We start from the raw sequence: 17,983 nt of genomic DNA on the forward strand, positions 1-17,983 counted from the left end.
GCCTCTAGCTCAGCCGGCACCTAGGGAAACCTACCAAACCTGTGCATTTTTGAAAACTAGAGACCTACGGGAATCCAGGATGGGGTGACTTGTGGGGCTCTGACCAGGTTCTGTTACCCAGAATCCTTTGCAAACCTCAAAATTTGGCTAAAAAAACAAGTTTTCCTCACATTTCGGTGACAGAAAGTTCTGGAATTAGAAAGGAGCTACAAATTTCCTTCCATCCAGCGTTCCCCCAAGTCTCCCGATAAAAATGATTCCTCACTTGTGTGGGTAGGCTTAGCGCCCACGACAGGAAATGCCCCAAAACGCAACGTGGACACATCACATTTTTTTAAAGAAAACAGAGGTGTTTTTTGCAAAGAGCCTACCTGTAGATTTTGGCCTCTAGCTCAGCCGGCACCTAGGGAAACCTACCAAACCTGTGCATTTTTTAAAACTAGAGACCTACGGGAATCCAGGATGGGGTGACTTGTGGGGCTCTGACCAGGTTCTGTTACCCAGAATCCTTTGCAAACCTCAAAATTTGGCTAAAAAAACAAATTTTCCTCTCATTTTTGTGACAGAAAGTTCTGGAATTAGAAAGAAGCCACAAATTTCCTTCCATCCAGCGTTCCCCCAAGTCTCCCGATAAAAATGATTCCTCACTTTTGTGGGTAGGCTTAGCGCCCACGACAGGAAATGCCCCAAAACGCAACGTGGACACATCACATTTTTTTAAAGAAAACAGAGGTGTTTTTTGCAAAGTGAGTTCCTGTAGATTTTGGCCTCTAGCTCAGCCGGCACCTAAGGAAACCTACCAAACCTGTGCACTTGTCAAAACTAGAGACCTAGGGGAATCCAAGATGGGGTGACTTGTGGGGCTCTGACCAGGTTCTGTTACCCAGAATCCTTTGCAAACCTCAAACTTTGGCTAAAAAAACAAATTTTCCTCACATTTTGGTGACAGAAAGTTCTGGAATTAGAGAGGAGACACAAATTTCCTTACACCCAGCGTTCCCCCACGTCTCCCGATAAAAACAATACCTCACTTGTGTGGGTAGGCCTAGCGCCCGCGACAGGAAATGCCCCAAAACGCAACGTGGACACATCACATTTTTTTAAAGAAAACAGAGGTGTTTTTTGCAAAGTGACTACCTGTAGATTTTGGCCTCTAGATCAGCCGGCACCTAGGAAAACATACCAAACCTGTGCATTTTTTAAAACTAGAGACCTAGGGGAATCCAAGATGGGGTGACTTGTGGAGCTCTGACCAGGTTCTGTTACCCAGAATCCTTTGCAAACCTCAAAATTTGGCTAAAAAAACACGTTTTCCTCACATTTCGGTGACAGAAAGTTCTGGAATCTGAGAGGAGGCACAAATTTCCTTCCACCCAGCGTTCCCCCAAGTCTCCCGATACAAATGATACCTCACTTGTGTGGGTAGGACTAGCGCCCGCGACAGGAAATGCCCCAAAACGCAATGTGGACACATCACATTTTTTGAAAGAAAACAGAGGTGTTTTTTGCAAAGTGACTTCCTGTAGATTTTGGCCTCTAGCTCAGCCGGCACCTAAGGAAAAGCTACCAAAGCTGTGCACTTGTGAAAACTAGAGACCTAGGGGAATCCAAGATGGGGTGACTTGTGGGGCTCTGACCAGGTTCTGTTACCCAGAATCCTTTGCAAACCTCAAACTTTGGCTAAAGAAACAAATTTTCCTCACGTTTTGGTGACAGAAAGTTCTGGAATTAGAAAGGAGCCACAAATTTCCTTCCATCCAGCTTTCCCCCAAGTCTCCCGATAAAAATGATTCCTCACTTGTGTGGGTAGGCCTAGCGCCCGCGACAGGAAATGCCCCAAAACGCAACGTGGACACATCACATTTTTTTAAAGAAAACAGAGGTGTTTTTTGCAAAGTGACTATCTGTAGATTTTGACGTCTAGCTCAGCCGGCACCTAAGGAAACCTACCAAACCTGTGCATTTGTGAAAACTAGAGACCTAGGGGAATCCAAGATGGGGTGACTTGTGGGGCTCTGACCAGGTTCTGTTACCCAGAATCCTTTGCAAACCTCAAACTTTGGCTAAAAAAAAAAAAATTCCTCACATTTTGGTGACAGAAAGTTCTGGAATCTGAGAGGAGCCACAAATTTCCTACCACCCAGCGTTCCCCCAAGTCTCCCGATAAAAATGATACCTCACTTGTGTGGGTAGGCCTAGCACCCGTGACAGGAAATGCCCCAAAACACAACGTGGACACATCACATTTTTTTAAAGAAAAAAGAGGTGTTTTTTGCAAAGTGCCTACCTGTAGATTTTGGCCTCTAGCTCAGCCGGCACCTAGGGAAACCTACCAAACCTGTGCATTTTTTAAAACTAGAGACCTAGGGGAATCCAAGATGGGGTGACTTGTGGAGCTCTGAACAGGTTCTGTTACCCAGAATCCTTTGCAAACCTCAAAATTTGGCTAAAAAAACACGTTTTCCTCACATTTCGGTGACAGAAAGTTCTGGAATCTGAGAGGAGGCACAAATTTCCTTCCACCCAGCGTTCCCCCAAGTCTCCCAATACAAATGATACCTCACTTGTGTGGGTAGGCCTAGCGCCCGTGACAGGAAATGTCCCAAAATACAACGTGGACACATCACATTTTTTTAAAGAAAACAGAGGTGTTTTTTGCAAAGAGCCTACCTGTAGATTTTGGCCTCTAGCTCAGCCGGCACCTAGGGAAACCTACCAAAACTGTGCATTTTTTAAAACTAGAGACCTACGGGAATCCAGGAAGGGGTGACTTGTGGGTCTCTGACCAGGTTCTGTTACCCAGAATCCTTTGCAAACCTCAAAATTTGGCTAAAAAAACACGTTTTCCTCACATTTCGGTGACAGAAAGTTCTGGAATCTGAGAGGAGCCACAAATTTCCTTCCACCCAGCGTTCCCCCAAGTCTCCCGATACAAATGATACCTCACTTGTGTGGGTAGGCCTAGCGCCCGCGACAGGAAATGCCCCAAAACGCAACGTGGACACATCAAATTTTTTTAAAGAAAACAGAGGTGTTTTTTGCAAAGTGACTACCTGTAGATTTTGGCCTCTAGCTCAGCCGGCACCTAAGGAAACCTACCAAACCTGTGCACTTGTGAAAACTAGAGACCTAGGGGAATCCAAGATGGGGTGACTTGTGGGGCTCTGACCAGGTTCTGTTACCCAGAATCCTTTGCAAACCTCAAACTTTGACTAAAAAAACAAATTTTCCTAACATTTTGGTGACAGAAAGTTCTGGAATTAGAAAGGAGCCACAAATTTCCTTCCATCCAGCGTTCCCCCACGTCTCCCGATAAAAATGATTCCTCACTTGTGTGGCTAGGCCTAGCACCCGCGACAGGAAATGCCCCAAAACGCAACGTGGACACATCACATTTTTTTAAAGAAAACAGAGGTGTTTTTTGCAAAGTGACTACCTGTAGATTTTGGCCTCTAGCTCAGCCGGCACCTAGGAAAACCTACCTAACCTGTGCATTTTTTAAAACTAGAGACCTACGGGAATCCAAGATGGTGTGACTTGTGGGGCTCTGACCAGGTTCTGTTACCCAGAATCCTTTGCAAACTTCAAAATTTGGCTAAAAGAACACGTTTTCCTCACATTTCGGTGACAGAAGGTTCTGGAATCTGAGAGGAGCCACAAATTTCCTACCACCCAGCGTTCCCCCAAGTCTCCCGATAAAAATGATACCTCACTTGTGTGGGTAGGCCTAGCGCCCGTGACAGGAAATGCCCCAAAACACAACGTGGACACATCACATTTTTTGAAAGAAAACAGAGGTGTTTTTTGCAAAGTGCCTACCTATAGATTTTGGCCTCTAGCTCAGCCGGCACCTAGGGAAACCTACCAAACCTGTGCATTTTTTAAAACTAGAGACCTAGAGGAACCAAGATGGGGTGACTTGTGGGGCTCTGACCAGGTTCTGTTACCCAGAATCCTTTTCAAACCTCAAAATTTGGCTAAAAAAACAAGTTTTCCTCATATTTCGGTGACAGAAAGTTCTGGAATCTGAGAGGAGGCACAAATTCCTTCCACCCAGCGTTCCCCCAAGTCTCCCGATAAAAATGATACCTCACTTGTGTGGGTAGGCCTAGCGCCCGCGACAGAAAATGCTCCAAAACGCAACGTGGACTCATCACATTTTTTTAAAGAAAACAGAGGTATTTTTTGCTAAGAGCCTACCTGTAGATTTTGGCCTCTAGCTCAGCCGGCACCTAGGGAAACCTACCAAACCTGTGCATTTTTGAAAACTAGAGACCTACGGGAATCCAGGAAGGGGTGACTTGTTGGTCTCTGACCAGGTTCTGTTACCCAGAATCCTTTGCAAACCTCAAAATTTGGCTAAAAAAACACGTTTTCCTCACATTTCGGTGACAGAAAGTTCTGGAATCTGAGAGGAGCCACAAATTTCCTTCCACCCAGCGTTCCCCCAAGTCTCCCGATACAAATGATACCTCACTTGTGTGGGTAGGCCTAGCGCCCGCGACAGGAAATGCCCCAAAACGCAACGTGGACACATTACATTTTTTTAAAGAAAACAGAGGTGTTTTTTGCAAAGTGACTACCTGTAGATTTTGGCCTCTAGCTCAGCCAGCACCTAAGGAAACCTACCAAACCTGTGCACTTGTGAAAACTAGAGACCTAGGGGAATCCAAGATGGGGTGACTTGTGGGGCTCTGACCAGGTTCTGTTACCCAGAATCCTTTGCAAACCTCAAACTTTGGCTAAAAAAACAAATTTTCCTCACATTTTGGTGACAGAACGTTCTGGAATTAGAAAGGAGCCACAAATTTCCTTCCACCCAGCATTCCCCCATGTCTCCCGATAAAAGCGATACCTCACTTGTGTGGGTAGGCCTAGCGCCTGCGACAGGAAATGCCCCAAAACGGAACGTGGACACATCACATTTTTTTAAAGAAAACAGAGGTGTTTTTTGCAAAGTGACTACCTGTAGATTTTGGCCTCTAGCTCAGCCGGCACCTAGGAAAACCTACCTAACGTGTGCATTTTTTAAAACTAGAGACCTACGGGAATCCAAGATGGGGTGACTTGTGGGGCTCTGACCAGGTTCTGTTACCCAGAATCCTTTGCAAACCTCAAAATTTGGCTAAAAGAACACGTTTTCCTCACATTTCGGTGACAGAAGGTTCTGGAATCTGAGAGGAGCCACAAATTTCCTACCACCCAGCGTTCCCCCAAGTCTCCCGATAAAAATGATACCTCACTTGTGTGGGTAGGCCTAGCGCCCGTGACAGGAAATGCCCCAAAACACAACGTGGACACATCACATTTTTTGAAAGAAAGCAGAGGTGTTTTTTGCAAAGTGCCTACCTATAGATTTTGGCCTCTAGCTCAGCCGGCACATAGGGAAACCTACCAAACCTGTGCATTTTTTAAAACTAGAGCCCTAGAGGAACCAAGATTGGGTGATTTGTGGGGCTCTGACCAGGTTCTGTTACCCAGAATCCTTTTCAAACCTCAAAATTTGGCTAAAAAAACAAGTTTTCCTCATATTTCGGTGACAGAAAGTTCTGGAATCTGAGAGGAGGCACAAATTCCTTCCACCCAGCGTTCCCCCAAGTCTCCCGATAAAAATGATACCTCACTTGTGTGGGTAGGCCTAGCGCCCGCGACAGGAAATGCTCCAAAACGCAACGTGGACTCATCACATTTTTTTAAAGAAAACAGAGGTGTTTTTTGCAAAGTGCCTACCTGTAGATTTTGGCCTCTAGCTCAGCCGGCACCTAGGGAAACCTACCAAACCTGTGCATTTTTAAAAACTAGAGACCTAGGGGAATCCAAGATGGGGTGACTTGCGGGGCTCTGACCAGGTTCTGTTACCCAGAATCCTTTGCAAACCTCAAACTTTGGCTAAAAAAACACATTTTCCTCACGTTTTGGTGACAGAAAGTTCTGGAATCAGAGAGGAGCCACGGATTTCCTTCCACCCAGCGTTCCCCCAATTCTCTCGATAAAAATGATACCTCACTTGTGTGGGTAGGCCTAGCGCCCGCGACAGGTAATGCTCCAAAACGCAACGTGGACCCATCACATTTTTTTAAAGAAAACAGAGGTGTTTTTTGCAAAGTGCCTACCTGTAGATTTTGGCCTCTGGCTCAGCCGGCACCTAGGGAAACCTACCAAACCTGTGCATTTTTAAAAGCTAGAGACGTAGGGGAATCCAAGATGGGGTGACTTGTGGAGCTCTGACCAGGTTCTGTTACCCAGAATCCTTTGCAAACCTCAAAATTTGGCTAAAACAACACGTTTTCCTCACATTTCGGTGACAGAAAGTTCTGGAATCTGAGAGGAGGCACAAATTTCCTTCCACCCAGCGTTCCCCCAAGTCTCCCGATAAAAATGATACCTCACTTGTGTGGGTAGGCCTAGCGCCCGGTGACAGGAAATGCCCCAAAACACAACGTGGACACATCACATTTTTTTAAAGAAAAAAGAGGTGTTTTTTGCAAAGTGCCTACCTGTAGATTTTGGCCTCTAGCTCAGCTGGCACCTAGGGAAACCTACCAAACCTGTGCATTTTTTAAAACTAGAGACCTAGGGGAATCCAAGATGGGGTGACTTGTGGAGCTCTGAACAGGTTCTGTTACCCAGAATCCTTTGCAAACCTCAAAATTTGGCTAAAAAAACACGTTTTCCTCACATTTCGGTGACAGAAAGTTCTGGAATCTGAGAGGAGGCACAAATTTCCTTCCACCCAGCGTTCCCCCAAGTCTCCCAATACAAATGATACCTCACTTGTGTGGGTAGGCCTAGCGCCCGTGACAGGAAATGTCCCAAAACACAACGTGGACACATCACATTTTTTTAAAGAAAACAGAGGTGTTTTTTGCAAAGAGCCTACCTGTAGATTTTGGCCTCTAGCTCAGCCGGCACCTAGGGAAACCTACCAAACCTGTGCATTTTTGAAAACTAGAGACCTACGGGAATCCAGGAAGGGGTGACTTGTGGGTCTCTGACCAGGTTCTGTTACCCAGAATCCTTTGCAAACCTCAAAATTTGGCTAAAAAAACACGTTTTCCTCACATTTCGGTGACAGAAAGTTCTGGAATCTGAGAGGAGCCACAAATTTCCTTCCACCCAGCGTTCCCCCAAGTCTCCCGATACAAATGATACCTCACTTGTGTGGGTAGGCCTAGCGCCCGCGACAGGAAATGCCCCAAAACGCAACGTGGACACATCACATTTTTTTAAAGAAAACAGAGGTGTTTTTTGCAAAGTGACTACCTGTAGATTTTGGCCTCTAGCTCAGCCGGCACCTAAGCAAACCTACCAAACCTGTGCACTTGTGAAAACTAGAGACCTAGGGGAATCCAAGATGGGGTGACTTGTGGGGCTCTGACCAGGTTCTGTTACCCAGAATCCTTTGCAAACCTCAAACTTTGACTAAAAAAACAAATTTTCCTCACATTTTGGTGACAGAAAGTTCTGGAATTAGAAAGGAGCCACAAATTTCCTTCCATCCAGCGTTCCCCCAAGTCTCCCGATAAAAATGATTCCTCACTTGTGTGGCTAGGCCTAGCGCCCGCGACAGGAAATGCCCCAAAACGCAACGTGGACACATCACATTTTTTGAAAGAAAACAGAGGTGTTTTTTGCAAAGTGACTATCTGTAGATTTTGGCCTCTTGCTCAGCCGGCACCTAAGGAAACCTACCAAACCTGTGCATTTGAGAAAACTAGAGACCTAGGGGAATCCAAGATGGGGTGACTTGTGGGGCTCTGACCAGGTTCTGTTACCCAGAATCCTTTGCAAACCTCAAACTTTGGCTAAAAAAACAAATTTTCCTCACATTTTGGTGACAGAACGTTCTGGAATTAGAAAGGAGCCACAAATTTCCTTCCACCCAGCATTCCCCCATGTCTCCCGATAAAAACGATACCTCACTTGTGTGGGTAGGCCTAGCGCCCGCGACAGGAAATGCCCCAAAACGCAACGTGGACACATCACATTTTTTTAAAGAAAACAGAGGTGTTTTTTGCAAAGTGACTACCTGTAGATTTTGGCCTCTAGCTCAGCCGGCACCTAGGAAAACCTACCTAACCTGTGCATTTTTTAAAACTAGAGACCTACGGGAATCCAAGATGGGGTGACTTGTGGGGCTCTGACCAGGTTCTGTTACCCAGAATCCTTTGCAAACTTCAAAATTTGGCTAAAAGAACACGTTTTCCTCACATTTCGGTGACAGAAGGTTCTGGAATCTGAGAGGAGCCACAAATTTCCTACCACCCAGCGTTCCCCCAAGTCTCCCGATAAAAATTATACCTCACTTGTGTGGGTAGGCCTAGCGCCCGTGACAGGAAATGCCCCAAAACACAACGTGGACACAACACATTTTTTGAAAGAAAACAGAGGTGTTTTTTGCAAAGTGCCTACCTATAGATTTTGGCCTCTAGCTCAGCCGGCACCTAGGGAAACCTACCAAACCTGTGCATTTTTTAAAACTAGAGACCTAGAGGAACCAAGATGGGGTGACTTGTGGGGCTCTGACCAGGTTCTGTTACCCAGAATCCTTTTCAAGCCTCAAAATTTGGCTAAAAAAACAAGTTTTCCTCATATTTCGGTGACAGAAAGTTCTGGAATCTGAGAGGAGGCACAAATTCCTTCCACCCAGCGTTCCCCCAAGTCTCCCGATAAAAATGATACCTCACTTGTGTGGGTAGGCCTAGCGCCCGCGACAGGAAATGCTCCAAAACGCAACGTGGACTCATCACATTTTTTTAAAGAAAACAGAGGTGTTTTTTGCTAAGAGCCTACCTGTAGATTTTGGCCTCTAGCTCAGCCGGCACCTAGGGAAACCTACCAAACCTGTGCATTTTTTAAAACTAGAGACCTACGGGAATTCAGGAAGGGGTGACTTGTGGGTCTCTGACCAGGTTCTGTTACCCAGAATCCTTTGCAAACCTCAAAATTTGGCTAAAAAAACACGTTTTCCTCACATTTCGGTGACAGAAAGTTCTGGAATCTGAGAGGAGCCACAAATTTCCTTCCACCCAGCGTTCCCCCAAGTCTCCCGATACAAATGATACCTCACTTGTGTGGGTAGGCCTAGCGCCCGCGACAGGAAATGCCCCAAAACGCAACGTGGACACATTACATTTTTTTAAAGAAAACAGAGGTGTTTTTTGCAAAGTGACTACCTGTAGATTTTGGCCTCTAGCTCAGCCAGCACCTAAGGAAACCTACCAAACCTGTGCACTTGTGAAAACTAGAGACCTAGGGGAATCCAAGATGGGGTGACTTGTGGGGCTCTGACCAGGTTCTGTTACCCAGAATCCTTTGCAAACCTCAAACTTTGGCTAAAAAAACAAATTTTCCTCACATTTTGGTGACAGAAAGTTCTGGAATTAGAAAGGAGCAACAAATTTCCTTCCATCCAGCGTTCCCCCAAGTCTCCCGATAAAAATGATTCCTCACTTGTGTGGCTAGGCCTAGCGCCCGCGACAGGAAATGCCCCAAAACGCAACGTGGACACATCACATTTTTTGAAAGAAAACAGAGGTGTTTTTTGCAAAGTGACTATCTGTAGATTTTGGCCTCTTGCTCAGCCGGCACCTAAGGAAACCTACCAAACCTGTGCATTTGAGAAAACTAGAGACCTAGGGGAATCCAAGATGGGGTGACTTGTGGGGCTCTGACCAGGTTCTGTTACCCAGAATCCTTTGCAAAACTCAAACTTTGGCTAAAAAAACAAATTTTCCTCACATTTTGGTGACAGAACGTTCTGGAATTAGAAAGGAGCCACAAATTTCCTTCCACCCAGCATTCCCCCATGTCTCCCGATAAAAGCGATACCTCACTTGTGGGTAGGCCTAGCGCCTGCGACAGGAAATGCCCCAAAACGCAACGTGGACACATCACATTTTTTTAAAGAAAACAGAGGTGTTTTTTGCAAAGTGACTACCTGTAGATTTTGGCCTCTAGCTCAGCCGGCACCTAGGAAAACCTACCTAACGTGTGCATTTTTTAAAACTAGAGACCTACGGGAATCCAAGATGGGGTGACTTGTGGGGCTCTGACCAGGTTCTGTTACCCAGAATCCTTTGCAAACCTCAAAATTTGGCTAAAAGAACACGTTTTCCTCACATTTCGGTGACAGAAGGTTCTGGAATCTGAGAGGAGCCACAAATTTCCTACCACCCAGCGTTCCCCCAAGTCTCCCGATAAAAATGATACCTCACTTGTGTGGGTAGGCCTAGCGCCCGTGACAGGAAATGCCCCAAAACACAACGTGGACACATCACATTTTTTGAAAGAAAGCAGAGGTGTTTTTTGCAAAGTGCCTACCTATAGATTTTGGCCTCTAGCTCAGCCGGCACCTAGGGAAACCTACCAAACCTGTGCATTTTTTAAAACTAGAGACCTAGAGGAACCAAGATTGGGTGATTTGTGGGGCTCTGACCAGGTTCTGTTACCCAGAATCCTTTTCAAACCTCACAATTTGGCTAAAAAAACAAGTTTTCCTCATATTTCGGTGACAGAAAGTTCTGGAATCTGAGAGGAGGCACAAATTCCTTCCACCCAGCGTTCCCCCAAGTCTCCCGATAAAAATGATACCTCACTTGTGTGGGTAGGCCTAGCGCCCGCGACAGGAAATGCTCCAAAACGCAACGTGGACTCATCACATTTTTTTAAAGAAAACAGAGGTGTTTTTTGCAAAGTGCCTACCTGTAGATTTTGGCCTCTAGCTCAGCCGGCACCTAGGGAAACCTACCAAACCTGTGCATTTTTTAAAACTAGAGACCTAGGGGAATCCAAGATGGGGTGACTTGTGGGGCTCTGACCAGGTTCTGTTACCCAGAATCCTTTGCAAACCTCAAACTTTGGCTAAAAAAACACATTTTCCTCACGTTTTGGTGACAGAAAGTTCTGGAATCAGAGAGGAGCCACGGATTTCCTTCCACCCAGCGTTCCCCCAATTCTCTCGATAAAAATGATACCTCACTTGTGTGGGTAGGCCTAGCGCCCGCGACAGGTAATGCTCCAAAACGCAACGTGGACCCATCACATTTTTTTAAAGAAAACAGAGGTGTTTTTTGCAAAGTGCCTACCTGTAGATTTTGGCCTCTGGCTCAGCCGGCACCTAGGGAAACCTACCAAACCTGTGCATTTTTAAAAGCTAGAGACCTAGGGGAATCCAAGATGGGGTGACTTGTGGAGCTCTGACCAGGTTCTGTTACCCAGAATCCTTTGCAAACCTCAAAATTTGGCTAAAACAACACGTTTTCCTCACATTTCGGTGACAGAAAGTTCTGGAATCTGAGAGGAGGCACAAATTTCCTTCCACCCAGCGTTCCCCCAAGTCTCCCGATACAAATGATACCTCACTTGTGTGGGTAGGCCTAGCGCCCGCGACAGGAAATGCCCCAAAACGCAACGTGGACACATCACATTTTTTGAAAGAAAACAGAGGTGTTTTTTGCAAAGTGACTACCTGTAGATTTTGGCCTCTAGCTCAGCCGGCACCTAAGGAAACCTACCAAACCTGTGTACTTGTGAAAACTAGAGACCTAGGGGAATCCAAGATGGGGTGACTTGTGGGGCTCTGACCAGGTTCTGTTACCCAGAATCCTTTGCAAACCTCAAACTTTGGCTAAAAAAACAAATTTTCCTCACATTTTGGTGACAGAAAGTTCTGGAATTAGAAAGGAGCCACAAATTTCCTTCCATCCAGCGTTCCCCCATGTCTCCCGATAAAAAAGATTCCTCACTTGTGTGGGTAGGCCTAGCGCCTGCGACAGGAAATGACCCAAAATGCAACGTGGACACATCACATTTTTTGAAAGAAAACAGAGGTGTTTTTTGCAAAGTGACTATCTGTAGATTTTGGCCTCTAGTTCAGCCGGCACCTAAGGAAACCTACCAAACCTGTGCATTTGTGAAAACTAGAGACCTAGGGGAATCCAATATGGGGTGACTTGTGGGGCTCTGACCAGGTTCTGTTACCCAGAATCCTTTGCAAACCTCAAACTTTGGCTAAAAAAACAAATTTTCCTCTCATTTTGGTGACAGAAAGTTCTGGAATCTGAGAGGAGCCACAAATTTCCTAACACCCAGCGTTCCCCCAAGTCTCCCGATAAAAATGATACCTCACTTGTGTGGGTAGGCCTAGCACCCGTGACAGGAAATGCCCCAAAACACAACGTGGACACATCACATTTTTTGAAAGAAAACAGAGGTGTTTTTTTCAAAGTGCCTACCTATAGATTTGGCCTCTAGCTCAGCCGGCACCTAGGGAAACCTACCAAACCTGTGCATTTTTGAAAACTAGAGACCTAGGGGAACCAAGATGGGGTGACTTGTGGGGCTCTGACCAGGTTCTGTTACCCAGAATCCTTTGCAAATCTCAAAATTTGGCTACAAAAACAAGTTTTCCTCATATTTCGGTGACAGAAAGTTCTGGAATCTGAGAGGAGCCACAAATTTCCTTCCACCCAGCGTTTCCCCAAGTCTCCCGATAAAAATGATACCTCACTTGTGTGAGTAGGCCTAGCGCCCGGTGACAGGAAATGCCCCAAAACACAACGTGGACACATCACATTTTTTTAAAGAAAAAAGAGATGTTTTTTGCAAAGTGCCTCCCTGTAGATTTTGGCCTCTAGATCAGCCGGCACCTAGGGAAACCTACCAAACCTGTGCATTTTTTAAAACTAGAGACCTAGGGGAATCCAAGATGTGGTGACTTGTGGAGCTCTGAACAGGTTCTGTTACCCAGAATCCTTTGCAAACCTCAAAATTTGGCTAAAAAAACACGTTTTCCTCACATTTCGGTGACAGAAAGTTCTGGAATCTGAGAGGAGGCACAAATTTCCTTCCACCCAGCGTTCCCCCAAGTCTCCCAATACAAATGATACCTCACTTGTGTGGGTAGGCCTAGCGCCCGTGACAGGAAATGTCCCAAAACACAACGTGGACACATCACATTTTTTTAAAGAAAACAGAGGTGTTTTTTGCAAAGAGCCTACCTGTAGATTTTGGCCTCTAGCTCAGCTGGCACCTAGGGAAACCTACCAAACCTGTGCATTTTTGAAAACTAGAGACCTACGGGAATCCAGGAAGGGGTGACTTGTGGGTCTCTGACCAGGTTCTGTTACCCAGAATCCTTTGCAAACCTCAAAATTTGGCTAAAAAAACACGTTTTCCTCACATTTCGGTGACAGAAAGTTCAGGAATCTGAGAGGAGCCACAAATTTCCTTCCACCCAGCGTTTCCCCAAGTCTCCCGATAAAAATGATACCTCACTTGTGTGGGTAGGCCTAGCGCCCTCGACAGGAAATGCCCCAAAACGCAACGTGGACACATCACATTTTTTTAAAGAAAACAGAGGTGTTTTTTGCAAAGTTCCTACCTATAGATTTTGGCCTCTAGCTCAGCCGGCACCTAGGGAAACCGACCAAACCTGTGCATTTCTTAAAACTAGAGACCTAGGGGAATCCAAGATGGGATGACTTGTGGGGCTCTGACCAGGTTCTGTTACCCAGAATCCTTTGCAAACCTCAAACTTTGGCTAAAAAAACACATTTTCCTCACGTTTTGGTGACAGAAAGTTCTGGAATCAGAGAGGAGCCACGGATTTCCTTCCACCCAGCGTTCCCCCAAGTCTCTCGATAAAAATGATACCTCACTTGTGTGGGTAGGCCTAGCGCCCTCGGCAGGAAATACTCCAAAACGCAACGTGGACCCATCACATTTTTTTAAAGAAAACAGAGGTGTTTTTTGCTAAGTGCCTACCTGTAGATTTTGGCCTCTAGCTCAGCCGGCACCTAGGGAAACCTACCAAACCTGTGCATTTTTTAAAGCTAGAGACCTAGGGGAATCCAAGATGGGGTGACTTGTGGGGTTCTGACCAGGTTCTGTTACCCAGAATGCTTTGCAAACCTCAAAATTTGGCTAAAAAAACACGTTTTCCTCACGTTTTGGTGACAGAAAGTTCTGGAATCAGAGAGGAGCCACGGATTTCCTTCCACTCAGCGTTCCCCCAAGTCTCTCAATAAAAATGATACCTCACTTGTGTGGGTAGGCCTAGCGCCCGCGACAGGAAATGCTCCAAAACGCAACGTGGACCCATCACATTTTTTTTAAAGAAAACAGAGGTGTTTTTTGCAAAGTGCCGACCTGTAGATTTTGGCCTCTAGCTCAGCCGGCACCTAGGGAAACCTACCAAACCTGTGCATTTTTTAAAGCTAGAGACCTAGGGGAATCCAAGATGGGGTGACTTGTGGGGCTCTGACCAGGTTCTGTTACCCAGAATGCTTTGCAAACCTCAAAATTTGGCTAAAAAAACAGGTTTTCCTCACATTTTGGTGACAGAAAGTTCTGGAATCAGAGAGGAGTCACAAATTTCCTTCCACCCAGCGTTCCCCCAAGTCTCCTGATAAAAATGATACCTCACTTGTGTGGGTAGGCCTAGCGCCCTCGACAGGAAATGCCCCAAAACGCAACGTAGACACATCACATTTTTTTAAAGAAAAAAGAGGTGTTTTTTGCAAAGTGCCTACCTGTAGATTTTGGCCTCTAGCTCAGCCGGCACCTAGGGAAACCTACCAAACCTGTGCATTTTTTAAAACTAGAGACCTAGGGGAATCCACAATGGGGTGACTTGTGGAGCTCTGACCAGGTTCTGTTACCCAGAATCCTTTGCAAACCTCAAAATTTGGCTAAAAAAACACGTTTTCCTCACATTTCGGTGACAGAAAGTTCTGGAATCTGAGAGGAGGCACAAATATCCTTCCACCCAGCGTTCCCCCAAGTCTCCCGATACAAATGATACCTCACTTGTGTGGGTAGGCCTAGCGCCCGCTACAGGAAATGCCCCAAAACGCAATGTGGACACATCACATTTTTTTAAAGAAAACAGAGGTGTTTTTTGCAAAGTGACTTCCTGTAGATTTTGGCCTCTAGCTCAGCCGGCACCTAAGGAAACCTACCAAACCTGTGCACTTGTCAAAACTAGAGACCTAGGGGAATCCAAGATGGGGTGACTTGTGGGGCTCTGACCAGGTTCTGTTACCCAGAATCCTTTGCAAACCTCAAACTTTGGCTAAAAAAAAAAATTTCCTCACATTTTGGTGACAGAAAGTTCTGGAATTAGAAAGGAGCCACAAATTTCCTTCCATCCAGCGTTCCCCCAAGTCTCCCGATAAAAATGATTCCTCACTTGTGTGGGTAGGCCTAGCGCCCGCGACAGGAGATGCCCCAAAACGCAACGTGGACACATCACATTTTTTTAAAGAAAACAGAGGTGTTTTTTGCAAAGTGACTTTCTGTAGATTTTGGCCTCTAGCTCAGCCGGCACCTAAGGAAACCTACCAAACCTGTGCATTTGTGAAAACTAGAGACCTAGGGGAATCCAAGATGGGGTGACTTGTGGGGCTCTGACCAGGTTCTGTTACCCAGAATCCTTTGCAAACCTCAAACTTTGGCTAAAAAAACAAATTTTCCTCACATTTCGGTGACAGAAAGTTCTGGAATTAGAGAGGAGCCACAAATTTCCTTCCACCCAGCATTCCCCCAAGTCTCTCGATAAAAATGATACCTCACTTGTGTGGGTAGGCCTAGCGCCCGCGACAGGAAATGCTCCAAAACGCAACGTGGACCCATCACATTTTTTTAAAGAAAACAGAGTTGTTTTTTGCAAAGTGCCTACCTGTAGATTTTGGCCTCTAGCTCAGCCGGCACCTAGGGAAACCTACCAAACCTGTGCATTTTTCAAAGCTAGAGACCTAGGGGAATCCAAGATGGGGTGACTTGTGGGGCTCTGACCAGGTTCTGTTACCCAGAATGCTTTGCAAACCTCAAAATTTGGCTAAAAAAACACGTTTTCCTCACATTTTGGTGACAGAAAGTTCTGGAATCAGAGGGGAGTCACAAATTTCCTTCCACCCAGCGTTCCCCCAAGTCTCCTGATAAAAATGATACCTCACTTGTGTGGGTAGGCCTAGCGCCCTCGACAGGAAATGCCCCAAAACGCAACGTGGACACATCACATTTTTTTAAAGAAAAAAGAGGTGTTTTTTTGCAAAGTGCCTACCTGTAGATTTTGGCCTCTAGCTCAGCCGGCACCTAGGGAAACCTACCAAACCTGTGCATTTTTTAAAACTAGATACCTAGGGGAATCCAAGATGGGGTGACTTGTGGAGCTCTGATCAGGTTCTGTTACCCAGAATCCTTTGCAAACCTCAAAAATTGGCTAAAAAAACACTTTTTCCTCACATTTCGGTGACAGAAAGTTCTGGAATCTGAGAGGAGGCACAAATTTCCTTCCACCCAGCGTTCCCCCAAGTCTCCCAATACAAATGATACCTCACTTGTGTGGGTAGGCCTAGCGCCCGTGACAGGAAATGTCCCAAAACACAACGTGGACACATCACATTTTTTTAAAGAAAACAGAGGTGTTTTTTGCAAAGAGCCTACCTGTAGATTTTGGCCTCTAGCTCAGCCGGCACCTAGGGAAACCTACCAAACCTGTGCATTTTTTAAAACTAGAGACCTACGGGAATCCAGGATGGGGTGACTTGTGGGGCTCTGACCAGGTTCTGTTACCCAGAATCCTTTGCAAACCTCAAAATTTGGCTAAAAAAACAAGTTTTCCTCACATTTCGGTGACAGAAAGTTCTGGAATTTGAGAGGACCCACAAATTTCCTTACACCCAGCGTTCCCCCAAGTCTCCCGATACAAATGATACCTCACTTGTGTGGGTAGGCCTAGCACCCGCGACAGGAAATGCCCCAAAACGCAACGTGGACACATCACATTTTTTTAAAGAAAACAGAGGTGTTTTTTGCAAAGTGACTACCTGTAGATTTTGGCCTCTAGTTCAGCCGGCACCTAGGAAAACCTACCAAACCTGTGCATTTTTTAAAACTAGAGACCTAGGGGAAAGCAAGATGGGGTGACTTGTCGGGCTCTGACCAGGTTCTGTTACCCAGAATCCTTTGCAAACCTCAAAATTTGGCTAAAAGAACACGTTTTCCTCACATTTCGGTGACAGAAAGTTCTGGAATCAGAGAGGAGCCACGGATTTCCTTCCACCCAGCGTTCCCCCAAGTCTCTCGATAAAAATGATACCTCACTTGTGTGGGTAGGACTAGCGCCCGCGACAGGAAATGCTCCAAAACGCAACGTGGACCCATCACATTTTTTTAAAGAAAACAGAGGTGTTTTTTGCAAAGTGCCTACCTGTAGATTTTGGCCTCTAGCTCAGCCGGCACCTAGGGAAACCTACCAAGCCTGTGCATTTTTTAAAGCTAGAGACCTAGGGGAATCCAAGATGGGGTGACTTGTGGGGCTCTGACCAGGTTCTGTTACCCAGAATGCTTTGCAAACCTCAAAATTTGGCTGAAAAAACAAGTTTTCCTCACATTTTGGTGACAGAAAGTTCTGGAATCAGAGAGGAGTCACAAATTTCCTTCCACCCAGCGCTCCCCCAAGTCTCCTGATAAAAATGATACCTCACTTGTGTGGGTAGGCCTAGCGCCCTCGACAGGAAATGCCCCAAAACGCAACGTGGACACATCACATTTTTTTAAAATAAAAAGAGGTGTTTTTTGCAAAGTGCCTTCCTGTAGATTTTGGCCTCTAGCTCAGCCGGCACCTAGGGAAACCTACCAAACCTGTGCATTTTTTAAAACTAGAGACCTAGGGGAATCCAAGATGGGGTGACTTGTGGAGCTCTGACCAGGTTCTGTTACCCAGAATCCTTTGCAAACCTCAAAATGTGGCTAAAAAAACACGTTTTCCTCACATTTCGGTGACAGAAAGTTCTGGAATCTGAGAGGAGGCACAAATTTCCTTCCACCCAGCGTTCCCCCAAGTCTGCCAATACAAATGATACCTCACTTGTGTGGGTAGGCCTAGCGCCCGTGACAGGAAATATCCCAAAACACAACGTGGACACATCACATTTTTTTAAAGAAAACAGAGGTGTTTTTTGCAAAGAGCTTACCT

The sequence above is a fragment of the Pleurodeles waltl genome, chromosome 1_2 (genome assembly GCF_031143425.1).
Source record: "Pleurodeles waltl isolate 20211129_DDA chromosome 1_2, aPleWal1.hap1.20221129, whole genome shotgun sequence".
Classification (NCBI taxonomy): Eukaryota; Metazoa; Chordata; class Amphibia; order Caudata; family Salamandridae; genus Pleurodeles; species Pleurodeles waltl.